Source organism: Hyla sarda, chromosome 2 (assembly GCF_029499605.1).
Source record: "Hyla sarda isolate aHylSar1 chromosome 2, aHylSar1.hap1, whole genome shotgun sequence".
Lineage (NCBI taxonomy): Eukaryota > Metazoa > Chordata > Amphibia > Anura > Hylidae > Hyla > Hyla sarda.
In genome coordinates, this window is record NC_079190.1 from 489,365,299 (window position 1) to 489,379,323 (window position 14,025).

General features: G+C 43.4%; 1 protein-coding gene across 2 annotated transcripts in view; it reads left to right on the forward strand.

The window, feature by feature from the left end:
• DOP1B (DOP1 leucine zipper like protein B) overlaps nt 1-14,025 on the forward strand; it is a 248,102-nt gene that overhangs the window by 42,621 nt on the left and 191,456 nt on the right. Inside the window, exon 1 of one of the 2 annotated variants that reach the window (XM_056559588.1) lies at nt 1,168-1,297. The exons of the other annotated variant lie outside the window; for it this stretch is intronic. The gene's annotated coding sequence lies outside the window, so the exon portion shown is untranslated. Of the gene's footprint in view, nt 1-1,167; nt 1,298-14,025 lie in introns of those variants that run through there. 2 annotated transcript variants of the gene reach the window in all.

Consider the following 14,025-nt stretch of genomic DNA (forward strand, 5'->3'; position numbering starts at 1 on the left):
TGTGGCCCCGTGCACGAGATTGCGGGGGGGCACAGCATTTGGACCCCCCCCCGCGATCAAACACTTATCCCCTTTAACATACCATCCACAGCTCCCCCGTTGCACTGATATAGCTTTTCTGTCCTCCGTTCCGGCCTTCTTTCTGCTTCCTGTGCACAGATCGAAACACTGCGATGAACTTATTGCCGGGCGCAGCGATTTCCCGCCTTCACCAGTGATACAATGAGCGCAGTGTCATATAACAGGCCAAGGCTCCTTATATGACATGCGCTCAGCCTATTACCAACCGAGGTGGGACATCACTGCGGCTGGAGATAAGCTCATCGCAGTGTCCTGGTGCTGTCCACACCTCGGGTCACACTGGGTCTGGTGCTACATAAGCTGCATATGGACTATGCTCAGTTATCAGCTGTGGACAGTCCCAGGAGTGGGGAGAAAGGAGCCCTGTTAAAAGGGTACTCTGATGGAAAACATTTATTTTTGTTTTTTAATCAACTGGTCCCAGAAAGTTAAACAGATTTTTAAATTACTTCTATTAAAAAAATCTTTACCCTTCCATTACTTATTAGCAGCTATATACTACAGAGGAAATTCTTTTCTTTATGAATTTCTTTTTGTCTTGTCCACAGTGCTCTCTTCTGACACCTGATGCCTGTATCAGGAACTGTCCAGAGCAGGAGAAAATCCCCATTGCAAACCTATCCTGCTCTGGACAGTTCCAGTCATGGACAGAGGTGTCAGCAGAGAGCAGTGTGGACAGGACAAAAAAGAAATTTAAAAAGAAAATAATTTCCTCTGTAGCATACAGCTGCTATATTATTAAATAGCAGTAATTTAGAAATCTGTTTAACTTTCTGGCACCAGTTCTTAAAAAAAAAAAAAAAAAAAAAGTACCCCTTTAAGGTATTTAGAAGCCAAATTGGTTCTGCACAATAGTTATTTATCATAAGCAACAGAGTTGTGCTTTAAATGTTAACACAAATACAGTGTGAATCCAGCCATTGGGATTTTGCTACAGATTTTATACTGTGGATTTTGTTATGGAATTACCAGCAGAAATTCTGCAGCAAAATGGGGGAGATTTATCAAAACCTGTCCAGAGGAAAAATTGTCCAGTTGCCCATAGCAACCAATCAGATCGCTTCTTTCATTTTTAACATGGCCTCTGAAAACTTAAAGCAGCAATCTGATTGGTTGCTATGGGCAACTTTTCCTCTGGACAGGTCCACAAGAAAGGTGGGACAATACAAAGATTGTAGGGAAGATACAGATGTGGAATGGCATTATAGGGGCACAGGTGGGTAACACTATTGGTTTATAGCTATTGGTTTATAGCAGTGTTTCCCAAGCAGGGTGCCTCCAGCTGTTGCAAAACGGCAACTCCCAGCATGCCTGGACAGCCTTTGGCTGAGAGTTGTAGTTTGTACCAACTGGAGGCCCCTGGTTGGGAAACACTGGTTTATAGGGAGGGAAAGAACAACTATGCTGGACTAAGCTTGTCAGGTACTGTAGGTGGGGGACACTATGGGGGAGATTTAACAAGACCTGTCCAGAGGAAAAGTGGCCCATAGCAACCAATCAGATCCTTTCTTTCATTTTTTAGAGGCCTTTTCAAAGTAAAATAAGCAATCTGATTGGTTGCTATGGGCAACTTTTCCTCTGGACAGGTCTTGTTAAATCTCCCCCATAGTGTAGATCAGAATAAATAAGGGAAAAAACAAAACAACACAAAAACACAGCTCCAGCTGATCTTCTATCCTCCATCTCTTCCTTTCCTTACCCAGAGAGGAGCAGGGTGGGGGAAGGGCCGTCAGCAGCAGCAGGACCCCGGGAGACAGTGTCCAGATAATGCCTGTATGACAAGATGTCACTTCCTAACACTTGTATCTGCTCTTTCTTCTTGTCCTCTGCTGTTATCTCTACCAGCCGTGCCTCTATACACTCCTGCCCCTGTGCCTCTGTGCCTCACACCTTTTAAAAAAAAAAAGGGCATTAAGGGGCAGGTGCATGAAAAGGCAGGGGCTCAAGCCCCCTTTGAGCCCTATCTGTGCACGTCCCTGATAGTAAAGCATGTAACCAATGGGATCATTTTAATCGTATTGACCTACAGAATAAAGAAAAAATGGCCTTTTTAAGGTAAAGTGTACTGCTTAAAAATCATTATTTTCCCCACAAAATAATATTTTTTTAGGTTTGCCGTACATTTTATGGTAAAATGAGCAATGTCATTACAAAGTACAACTGGTTATGCAAAAAATGGATCTGTGGATGGAAATATGACTCAGCAGAAGATGAGGAGGAAAAAACAAAAATGCAAAAATAAAACCTGGCTGTGTCCTGAGGGGATAAAATATTAAATTCCCCCCCCCACACACACACACACACACAAAGTCTGGTAATGGTTCCACACTGGTTAGGCAGCAAAATATGAGCTGCAATTGACTATTTCTAAATGAACTGCTATATATATATATATATATATATATATATATATATATATATATATATATATATATATATATATATATATATATATAAAATAGACATGTGCACAACCCAAAATTTCGTTTTTTTTCGGATTAACAGTAATTTGTTTTATTCTATTTTCGGATGCATTCGTATATATTTTTTTCGGTACTATTCGGAAACTATACGGCTTTCGGATGAATTTGTTATTTCTGATCTATTCGTTATACATGTCGTTAGATTTATTTTAGTTTTCGGACGATTTCGTCATTCGTTTTTATGGTTATTGGAGATGGAGATACCTTTTTTAATAAAATTTCGTAGGGTACCATTAACCCCTTAACCACGCAGGACGTAAATGTATGTCCTGGTGAGGTGGTACTTAACGTACCAGGATGTACATTTACGTCCTAAGCATAACCGTGAGCATTGGAGCGATGCCCGGATCATGCGCGGCAGTTCCCGGCTGCTGATCGCAGCCAGGGACCCGCCCGTAATGGCGGACATCCGCGATCCCACGGATGTCCGCCATTAACCCCTCAGATGCTGTGATCAATACAGATCACAGCATCTGCAGCATCGCGGTCACTAAAATGGATGATCGGATCGCCCGCAACGCTGCCTCCGCTTCCTTCCCGGCATCTTCTGCTCTGATCTGCCTTCCCGCAGACCAGAGCAGAAGATGACTGATAATGCTGATCAGTGCTATGTCCTATACATAGCACTGAACAGTATTAGCAATCGAGTGATTGCTATAAATAGTCCCCTATGGGGACTATTAAAGTGTAAAAATAAAAGTAAAAAAAGTTTTAAAAAATGTGAAAACCCCCCTCCCCCAATAAAAACGTAAATTGTCCCATTTTCCCGTGTTAAAAAAAATATTTTATATACATATTTGGTATCACCGTGTGGGTAAATATCTGAACTATTAAAATAAAATGTTAATCACCGTACAGTGAACGGCGTGAACGTAAAAAAAAAAAAAAGTCCAAAATAGATGTTTTTTATAACATTTTATTCCCCAAAAATGTAATAAAAAATTGATTAAAAGTTCTATATAAGCAAATATCGTATCAATAAAAAGTACAGATCACGGCACAAAAAATGAGACCTCATGCGGCCGCTTATACGGAAAAATGAAAAAGTCTTCAAAATAGGGGGATTTGGTTAAAAAGTTTGCGATTTTTTTAAGCGCAACAGTAATAGAAAAGTACGTTATCATGGGTATCATTTTAATTGTATTGACCCAAAGAATAAAGAACACACGTCATTTTTACCGTAAATTGTACAGCGTGAAAGCAAAACCTTCCAAAATTAGCAAAATTGCGGTTTTCTTTTTAATTTCACCACACAAAAAGTATTTATTTGGTTGCGCCATAGATTTTATGGTAAAGTGGGTGATGGCATTACAACGGACAACTGGTCGCGCAAAATACAAACCCTCAGGACCAAATGGGCTGCATCCTTAACCCCTTAAGGACCGGGGTTTTTTCCGTTTTTGCATTTTCGTTTTTTTGCTCCTTGCCTTTAAAAAATCATAACTCTTTCAATTTTGCACCTAAAAATCCATATGATGGCTTATTTTTTGCGCCACCAATTCTACTTTGTAATGACGTCAGTCATTTTGCCAAAAAATCTACGGTGAAGCGGAAAAAAAAATCATTGTGCGACAAAATTGGAAAAAAAAGCCATTTTGTAACTTTTGGGGGCTTCCGTTTCTACGTAGTACATTTTTCGGTAAAAATGACACCTTATCATTATTCTGTAGGTCCATACGATTAAAATGATATCCTACTTATATAGGTTTGATTTTGTTGTACTTCTGGAAAAAATCATAACTACATGCAGGAAAATTAATACGTTTAAAATTGTCATCTTCTGACCCCTATAACTTTTTTATTTTTCCGTGGGCTCATTTTTTGTGCCGTGATCTGAAGTTTTTAACGGTACCATTTTTGCATTGATAGGACTTATTGATCGCTTTTCATTAATTTTGAAATGATATAAAAAGTGACCAAAAATGCACTATTTTGGATTTGGAATTTTTTTGCGAGCACACCATTGACCGAGCGGTTTAATTATATATTTTTATAATTCGGACATTTCCGCACGCGGTGATACCATATATGTTTATTTTTATTTTTATTTACAGTGGGTTTTTTTATGGGAAAAGGGGGGTGATTCAAACTTTTAATAGGGGAGGGGTTAAATGATATTCCTTCACTTTTTTTTTCACTTTTTTTTCTGCACACACTGATCATTGTTATCCCATAGGGACCTATAACACTGCACACACTGATCATTGTTATCCCATAGGGACCTATAACACTGCACACACTGATCTTCAGCATTGATCACTGGTTTCTCATAAGAAACCAGTGATCGACGATTCTGCCGCATGACTGCTCATGCCTGGATCTCAGCCACTGAGCAGTCATTCGGCGATCGGACAGCGAGGAGGCAGGTAGGGACCCTCCCGCTGTCCTGTCAGCTGTTCGGGATGCCACGATTTCGCTGCGGCTATCCCGAACAGCCCACTGAGTTAACCGGCAGATTTCACTTTCGGTTTTAGCTGCGCGGCTCAGCGCGTGGTTAAAGGGTTAATAGCCCGTGGCGCCGCGATCGGTGCTGCGCGCTATTAGCAGCGGGTCCCGGCTTCACTATGACGCCGGGCCCGCCGTGATATGATGCGGGGTTACCGTGTAACCCCGCGTTATATCAGGGGAGCAGGACCAAGGACGTACCAGTACGTCCTTGGTCCTTAAGGGGTTAAAAAACTAAAATAAAAAGGATTCAGTAGTGAAGGAAAAAATTGTATCTAACGAAATGTATCTTTCTTTTATAACTAATTTTTTATAAATTTTTAAACAGGGATCAATTTATGCGTGCGGGTAGGGCACTAAAAATGTAGCCAACAATAATAAAAATGTAGTGTGTGTGTTTTTCACTTTTTTTTTTAAAACATTTTTTTAGGTAGTACTACTACTCCCAGCATGGAACACACTGTTCCATGATGGGAGTAGCAGTACCTGTACTAATAGACAGATCGTCCGTTGCAATCCTTCTGTATAATGTATAGATGCGGGTGACCGCTCTTCCATGGTCCCCTGCACTGCCGTATTTATACATCTATTCATATTTCCCGCAGAGAGCTGTGATTGGCCAGATGGTTCCCGCCAATCACAGCTCTCTGTGGGAAATAGAAATATGTGTATATATGTGTCAGTGAAGGAGACCATAGAAGAGCGGCCGCATCTATACATTATACAGGAGGATCACAGTGGGTGTCAGGAGTGATACCCGCTGTGATCTTTCCTTAACTGCAGGTACTACTACTGCCAACATTGAGCACACTCTTTTCCATGCTGGGAGCTGTAGTACCTGCATTAATAGACAGATCGCAGCGGGTGTCAGAAGTTACACTCGCTGTGATCTGTCTACTAATGCAGGTACTACAGCTCCCAGCATGGAGAAGAGTGTGCTCCATGTTGGGAGTAGTAGTACCTGCAGGTAAGAACAGATCACAGCGGGTATCACTACTGACACCCAATGTGATTGTCCTGTGTATTGCAGAGATGGAGTGGCTTTCTCCTGCGCTCGCATCTCTGCACCATACTCCTTCAGGCCACTTACTCATTCATATTTCCCTCTGAGAGCTGTGATTGGCTGCAACCATCCGGCCAATCACCACTCTGGGTGGAAAATATGAATGAGTCAGGTGAATTTGTTGAATGGGGATGCTTTGGTCTTTTGCAGCGCTGGAGTCCTTCCTTCTGGAGCCCACTCTGCTGTACCAGATCTATATTTAGTTCAAATCAAATTGAGAGAAGTGCTGGAGTTTTGTTTCATTGTAACAAGCTGTTTGCAGATACATTTGTGCGCAATGAGGAACGCGATCCCTGTCTGCGGATGCACTTGTGTATACTGGGGATCGCGATCTCTTAAAGTCTGAAAAAAGAGAAGACAGCTCCGGTTTAGATACATTCCGATGAGGTCTCCCTGGATCATGGTAAAGGTATCTGAGGAAACCTTCCAGGTTAGCTTGAGTGTTGCGGTTTGCTTGCTTTGGAATCGGCAGGATATATATATATATATATATATATATATATATATATATATATATATATATATATATTGTGACGATCCGTCTTGGGGATTAGCTCTGGGATCGTCCTGGACTACGCCACAGGATGCGTTTCTTCTCAATAAACCAGCAAACAAACGCTTATAATGCAAATCTGGCACCTTGCCAGTTTTATTAGACAGGTTGCAGGGAAAGAAACAAACAAAAAGCAGGAACAAAACAAAATCCTAGACCGTCTGATCACTGACTAAACAGATCAGCTTGTCCTGACTAACAACCGCTGAGCTTCCCTCAGCCAGTTAAACATATGTCCCCTGCAACCTTCTACTCACAATTCATGTCACTCTCTTTGAGCTACTCATACCTCGGGCTGTATACTCCTCAGCAGGCTCTGTCTCTTCCCTACAGCCCACATGCTGTCTCCTAGGAAGAGCCCACATTAGACTGAGTCTCCATCTCATATACACCTCCCTTCCCTCCTGCCTCATTACTTAAGAAGCAGGTGAGGGCTTCTGCAGGGTGAGCCAAGGAAATACACCCTTTCCTTGCCACACTGCCACAATATATATATATATACCAACAACCACACCATTATACCTCACTCTCATATATATCTGTTCATAATACCTCAACATCATACAGTCGATATAATGTCACCCACACCAATTAACCCTACCCTGGACCTATATTATAACTCTGCCGAATAACTTCTTTTTCCCACTACACAAAGGCCCCCCCTCCACAGAAAACTAGGGGGAACTCATAAAGTGGTCTTGAACTCCAGGTCTCCAGAACTACATAAAAATACAAATAGAAATATGGGAGATATAAATAATCTCTCTATAATATACCATTGCGATCCACATAACCATCCGTGTGAATCATGAATGAGATACCATGCGCAGCAAGGTGGGCCAGAACTAGAGGGTCTCCAGCGCTGCAAAAATGCAAAGACTCCGGCAGACAAGAATCAACATGACACCTGCCGATTCCAAAGCAGGCAAACCGCAATACTCAAGGTAACCTGTAAGGTTTCCTCATATACCTTCACCATGATCCAGGGAGACGCCATCGGAATGTATCTGAACCGGAGCTGTCTTCTCTTTGTTCAGACTTTAAGAGATCGTGATCCCCAGTATACACAAGTGCATCCGCAGACAGGGATCGCGTTCCTCATTGCAGAGATGGAGCGGCTGTATACAGCACTCGCATCTCTGCACTATACTCCGGCCGGACACTCACTCATTCATATTTCCCTCAGAGCGGTGATTGGCTGCAACCATCCGGCCAATCACAACTCTGGGCGGAAAATGATGTTCTATTCATATGACTGGCCGGCCGGAGTATAGTGCAGAGATGTGAGCGGTGTATAGAGACGCTCCGCTTCTCTGCTATATTATAGACGATCGCATCAGGTGTCACGACTAACACCCAGGGCGATATGTCTATTAGTATAGGTACTACTACTCCCAGCATGGAACAGTCTGTTCCATGCTGGGAGTAGTAGTACCTAAAAAATGTAAAAAATAGAGAAAAAAAAGTGAAACACACACTTTATTAAATGGTCCCTTGCTTCTAAATGAAAACGAATTTTGTTTTAAAATATTGTTTATATTTTGTTTATAAAATTCCTTTTTCACAATTTCGTAGGCATGTACCATTCGCTTTGTTTTGAATTTGGATTCATTCGGATGTAAATATTTCCTGCATTCGGATCAATCTGAATGTACGAAATATGAACAATTCGGACGAAAACGAATCAAGTCCGAAACGAATTGCACATGTCTAATGTAATTTCAAAGGTATAAATTTGCACTGCTCCCTATGGCACCCCCCCCATCCTTTCACCTGTTACCTTCTACTTTTTGTTGCACAGAGCCCATTGACAGAATACACAGACTAACTATGTATCTTACAGGACCTGGGATGACTCCTATAGGCTAGGACTCCTGATGATGTCACCAAAGGTCCTGGAAGATCCAAAAGAAGTGTGTGTGCTGTCTATGGGCTCTGTGCGGCACGGACAGCTTTAGAACTATATACTCACTACTGTATTTTGCCGCGACTTGCTCAAAACTGCGTCACACTGTCACTCTGTCCCTATGACAACTCTTGGGGACACTGCTGGAATGAGTCTCTAAATTCGTTGTTGTGTACAATAGAATCTCCCTGAAACGTGACACTTTAGACTACAAGTGAAATCAGATTATCGTGCACGAACCGTGACCTGCTCATTGGCCTTTGATGGAAATAATTGCCTCATGTTAAAGGTGTAATTCAATAAAAAATTACTTAGTCATTCATGAAGCTGAAATATGGTAGACACTGCCACCTGCTGGGCATATGAATGCCATAGCTCAGGGGGTGCAGGACCAGATTAACGTAGGGGTGGAAGGAGCTTTTGCTTCAGGACCCTACTTTAAAAATAGGCCCATCCGCAGAGCTGATTCAGGGAGCGGAGAAAGAAAAGGGAAGTTGCTCTCGGGGATCCAGCACACACGTTACATGTTTCTGCCATTTATTTCTATATACAGATCCATAAAGTTTTACAACCAGAAATAATATGAAGAAAACAAAAATATTTGTCAAAATTGAGCTTAACCCCTTAAAGGGGTACTCCGCCCCTAGACATCTTATCCCCTATCCAAAGGATAGGGGATAAGATGTCATAACGCCGCGGTCCCGCTGCTGGGGACCCCTGGGATCCCCGCTGCGGCACCGCGCTGTCATTACAGCACAGAGCGAGTTCCCTCTGTGCGTAATGACGGGCGATACGGGGGACGGAGCAGCGTGGCGTCATGGCGCCGCCCCTCGTGACATCACGGCCCATCCCCTTAATGCAAGTCTATGGGAGGGGGTGAAACGCCCCCTCCCATAGACTTGTATTGAAAGGGGCGGGCCGTGACATCACGAGGGGCGGAGCCGTGATGTAACGATGCTCCGGCCCCTGTACCGCCCATCATTACGTGCAGAGCGAACTCGCTCTGTGGTGTAATGATAGCGCGGTGCTGCAGCGGGGATCCCAGGGGTCCCCAGCAGCGGGACCGCGGCGATATGACATCTTATTCCCTATCCTTTGGATAGGGGTTAAATGTCTAGGGGCGGAATACCCCTTTAACCCCTTAAGGACTCAGGGTTTTTCAGTTTTTGCACTTTCGTTTTTTCCTCCTTACCTTTTAAAAATCATAACCCTTTCAATTTTCCACCTAAAAATCCATATTATGGCTTATTTTTTGCGTCGCCAATTCTACTTTGCAGTGACATTAGTCATTTTACCCAAAAATGCACGGCGAAACGGGAAAAAAAATAATTGTGCGACAAAATCGAAGAAAAAACGCCATTTTGTAAATTTTGGGGGCTTCCGTTTCTACGCATTGCATATTTCGGTAAAAATGACACCTTATCATTATTCTGTAGGTCCATACGGTTAAAATGATACCCTACTTATATAGGTTTGATTTTGTCGCACTTCTGGAAAAAATCATAACTACATGCAGGAAAATTTATACGTTTAAAAATGTCATCTTCTGACCCCTATAACTTTTTTATTTTTCAACGTTCAGGGTGGTATGAGGACTCATTTTTTGTGCCGTGAACTGAAGTTTTTATCGGTATGATTTTTGTTTCGATCGGACTTTTTGATCGCTTTTTATTCAGTTTTTAATGGTATAAAAAGTGACCAAAAATGCGCTTTTTTTGACTTTGGAATTTTTTTGCACGTACGCCATTGACCGTGCGGTTTAATTAATGATATATTTTTATAGTTCGGACATTTACGCACGCGGCGATACCACATATGTTTATTTATTTTTTTTTTTACACTGTTTTATTTTTTTTATGGGAAAAGGGGGGTGATTCAAACTTTTATTAGGGAAGGAGTTAAATTACCTTTATTAACAGTTTTTTTTAACTTTTTTTTGCAGTGTTATAGGTCCCATAGGGACCTATAACACTGCACACACTGATCTTTTACACAGATCACAGGTGTGTATTAACATGCCTGTGATCAGTGTTATCGGAGCTTGACTGCTCCTGCCTGGATCTCAGGCACGGAGCAGTCATTCGCCGATCGGACACCGAGGAGGCAGGTAAGGGCCCTCCCGGTGTCCTGTCAGCTGTTCGGGATGCCGCGATTTCACCGCGGCAGTCCCGAACAGCCCGACTGAGCAGCCGGGTCACTTTCACTTTCACAGCGGCGGTCAGCTTTGACCGCCGCTTCTAAAGGGTTAATACCGCACATCGCCGCGATCGGCGATGTGTGGTATTAGTCGCGGGTCCCGGCCGTTGATGAGCGCCGGGACGACGCGATATGATGCGGGATCGCGGCGCGATCCCGCTTCATATTGCGGGAGCCGGCGCAGGACGTAAATATACGTCCTGCGTCGTTAAGGGGTTAAGGACCACGGGTTTTTCCGTTTTTGCACTTTTGTTTTTTCCTCCTCACCTTTTAAAAATCATAACCCTTTCAATTTTGCACCTGAAAATCCATATGATGGCTTATTTTTTCCACCACCAATTCTACTTTGCAGTGACATCAGTCATTTTACCAAAATACCCACGCCAAACAAAAAAAAAAAAAATCATTGTGTGACGAAATTGAAGGAAAAACTAAATTTTGCAATTTTTGGGGCTTCCGTTTCTACGCAGTACATTTTTCGGTAAAAATTACACCTTATCTTTATTCTGAAGGTCCATACGGTTAAAATGATACCCTACTTATATAGGTTTGATTTTGTCGTACTTCTGGATAAAATCATAACTACATGCAGGAAAATTGATATGTTAAAAGTTGTCATCTTCTGACCCTATGGGGATTTGCTCCTGCTTTGGACAGTTCCTGACATGGACAGATGTGGCAGCAGTGAGCACTGTAGTCAGAAAAAAAGAACTACACAACTTCCTCTGTAGAATACAGCAGCTGATAAGTACTGGAAGGATGAAAACATTTTAATAGAAGTAATTTACAAATCTGTTTAACTTTCTGAAGCCAGTTGATATATACGTAATCCACTAGTCGAGGAAGAGAATATATATCCTCGTGCATATATGATATAGATGCCCTTAAATGATAATTAATCATCAACTAACACTACCGATATCATTAATAAGGCCTAGATAGTAAAAAATGAATCTTTATTAGAACATAATTACATAAACACATAAAGACATAAATAAATTTCACTGACAGTACAGCATAGTGTCTCTTGATCTGATGAAAAGCACAGATCACAAATTGGGTAGGGAAGGGGTGAAGGATACAGGTGAGCCCCTACTCATTAAAGAGCCCTACCTAGTCTAAACCCTTGCCCTCACTAGTCAATAAGTGTGGACAGGGTTAGGGTGGTATCAATATTCCATTAGAAATAGAATATAAATTAAATAGATTTATATGGCATCTCGTGCTCCCTTTCCAACATGTTTCTCCCTTAGCAAATAACTAGGGTTCATCAGGGAATGGAGGAGAAAAAGTACATATAAATGTATAAATTATTACAGATGGTGTACTGTGGTGAAGTAAAATCAAATAATGATAAAGATAAAGCACAGTTGAGTAGGTCAAAACTGCATATAATAACAGTCGGACGTAAGAGCTGAGTTCATTCATTATATGTAATATATGTAGAGTGGTTAATCCCTTTTGTTAAATGTGACTATGAAACTGGCCCAATCCAGGATGCGACCAAGATGAGGTGGGTATAACTCTGTATTAGCCACACAATGGCACATCAAAAGTAGTGAGGTAGTCCCAGCATTGTTTAGACAGGGCTGTATTGATACGATTTAAATGACCTCCAAGGACCAATTTAATTCACAATCTGAATGCACATTTGGGGGTTGATAAAAAAAAATAGTTTTTCACACTAGTACCCCTTCAAGTGGCTTATACAGATCAATGCAGTCAATGTACTGCATTGATCTATTAAATTTGGGTTCTGTTGGTAGAGCCTGCCACAGACAAGCTCTATCAATAGGGGCAGATAGGCAGCCACGGAGGTTCAGGTAAGCCCTCAGGCTGCCAGAACAATGCCGTGGTCAGGAGATCCGACCCAGTGTACCACCAAATATACCTCTAACATGCATTTAGATGCCGTTGTCAACTTTGACAGCAGCATTAAAATTGTTAATATCCGTCCAAAGCAATAGCCGCATGATGGCTATTACCAGCAGTCCCCAGGTACTGAAATCAGCTGTGGGTCGCCTGGTATGGAGCGGGCTCGAGTCAGGGGCCCTTTCCATACACCCTCGGTGGCACCATGACGGATTAGAACTGTCTTGGGTCACTAAGGGGTTAAACATATACAGGGACTTTCAAAAGCCTGTGTATTTTTTTGGCATAATATTAATATTCATTACACTTGTGATGTCCCAGTACGGGATAGGTTCCTACAGTCTTGTCTGGTTGAGTCCCTGTACGTCCTCAGGGCTCTTCTGCAGTGTTCCCCCATAATGTGTAAAGGTTGTATATTAAGTGCAAAGGACCTTTGAAGTGGGTCAAATGATTGTTAGTCACATGATAATGTTTGTGTTACGCCGAGCACTCCGTGTCTCTGCTCCTCCCCGAAGCGTTTCTCTCCCTGCAGCGCCCCGCTCAGACCCGCGGGCGGGAATGCGATTCGCATAGCGGGACGCGCCCGCTCGCGAATCGCATCCCAAGTCACTTACCTGTCCCGGTCCCCGGCTGTCATGTTCTGGCGCGCGGCTTCGCTCTCTAGGGCGCCAGCTCTCTGAGATTTAAAGGGCCAGTGCACCAATGATTGGTGCCTGGCCCAATCAGCCTAATTAGCTTCCACCTGCTCCCTGGCTATATTACCTCACTTCCCCTGCACTTCCTTGCCGGATCTTGTTGCCTTAGTGCCTAGAGAAAGCTACTACTGTGTTTACCATTACTGTGTTCCTGACCTCCTGCTATTACTATTGACTACGAACCTTGCCGCCTGCCCCGACCTTCTGCTACGTCTGACCTTGCTTCTGCATAGTCCTTCTGTCCCACGCCTTCTCAGCATTCAGCGAGGTTGAGCCGTTGCCGGTGGATACGACCTGGTTGCTACCGCCGCAGCAAGACCATCCCGCTTTGCGGCGGGCTCTGGTGAATACCAGTAGCAACCCTAGAACCGGTCCACCGACACGGTCCACGCCAATCCCTCGTTGGCACAGAGGATCCATGTTACGCCGAGCGCTCCGGGTCCCCGCTACTCCCCGGAGCGCTCGCAACATCCTCGCTACTGCAGCGCCCCGGTCAGATCTACTGACCGGGTGCGCTGCGATACCGCCCCCAGCCGGGATGCGATTCGCGATGCGGGTGGCGCCCGCTCGCGATGCGCACCCCGGCTCCCGTACCTGACTCGCTCTCCGTCGGTCCTGTCCCGGCGCGCGCGGCCCCGCTCCCTAGGGCGCGCGCGCGCCGGGTCTCTGCGATTTAAAGGGCCACTGCGCCGCTGATTGGCGCAGTGGGTCTAATCAGTCATTCACCTGTG